The sequence below is a fragment of the Octopus bimaculoides genome, chromosome 9, assembly GCF_001194135.2.
Source record: "Octopus bimaculoides isolate UCB-OBI-ISO-001 chromosome 9, ASM119413v2, whole genome shotgun sequence".
NCBI classification, from domain to species: Eukaryota; Metazoa; Mollusca; class Cephalopoda; order Octopoda; family Octopodidae; genus Octopus; species Octopus bimaculoides.
The window spans coordinates 70,051,093-70,052,292 of record NC_068989.1 but is presented as its reverse complement, the minus strand read 5'-3'; positions in this window follow the sequence as shown (position 1 = coordinate 70,052,292).

Here is a 1,200-nt window from a genome sequence, read left to right as displayed (position 1 = left end):
CAGAAGGGAATACAATTCCAGGAGAAAAAGGCGTAATAACATTATTTAGAAGGGCACATTTCTTTTCTTGAGTGGGGTACGTGCTCCTCAGCCCTCCCCCGGTCCGCCCATTTTTAAGATGATAACTTCTAATAAGTTGAGTATCTTGTTCCAGTTATCGGCACATTTGTACACCGTTGCAGGATGTCAATATAATTGTAGTGGCGCCTAATACCAGTCACCATTTTGGAGAGTTTATCCACGCATGCGCAGGGACTAGTTTTCCGGAAGGAATGCAGGAAGTCCCTCATGCGTGGTCATCCAATATCCAAGCGTTCCCGCGTCTCTCTACCTCTTTTGCTAGCTGGAGTTCGTGGAAGCTAGACGTCACAATAGCAGCTCTCCGTCAACACTAAATTGGATCCACATAGATAACCAGAGAGGACAACAATGACTTCCAGCTACGCGACTTCAAGACAACGTCTCATCTAAACAAAGAGCGACATGCTACCGAATCCCCTCCTCGTGTGAGCGGATTTCTGCCGTAATAAAATATTGTTGTGCTGTTTAGTTTAGAGTCTGCGTTCCGTTTTCTTCCTTAAGAAATTTAATGTACGGAATTGGAATGCACAGAATGGTGTATGTCCACTTCTCCTACAACTGGTGACCCCGAAACAAGAATGAATGCAGCCAGGAAACTCTGTACTACCGACTACAATACTACACAATCCGTCGCCTGTCTTACACATGCTTCCACAGTAGCCTTAGACCGCGAGACGAGACAAACGACTGAACAGTTCTCTTCCGCCCGACTACATGTGCTTTTCGTGGTTCCTTTTCAATCACGATATTTCACCACAGACGTTACTTTTGACTTTGTGTTTATTTATAAGGCTGTCCTGCTAGACCAAGGGTTTTCAAACCTTTTGACTTGCGGACCCCTTATAAACGCTTATGAAATTTATACATAAATAGTTGCTTAAAATAACATATATTTTTACATTTATTTATTTAACAGTATTTAACAAATAGGTTTATTGTCAATTAAAAGATTTCGATTAAAAAACATATATAAAATCAAATTGCCCATAAAAAGTATTTGCTGTCCACGGACCCCCTGTCTTGTCCTTGCGGACCACAGTTTGAAAAGCCCTGTGCTAGACAGACTCGCACACATTTAACTTTCTACCCTGTTTTATTGTTATATTTACCTTTCGGCTC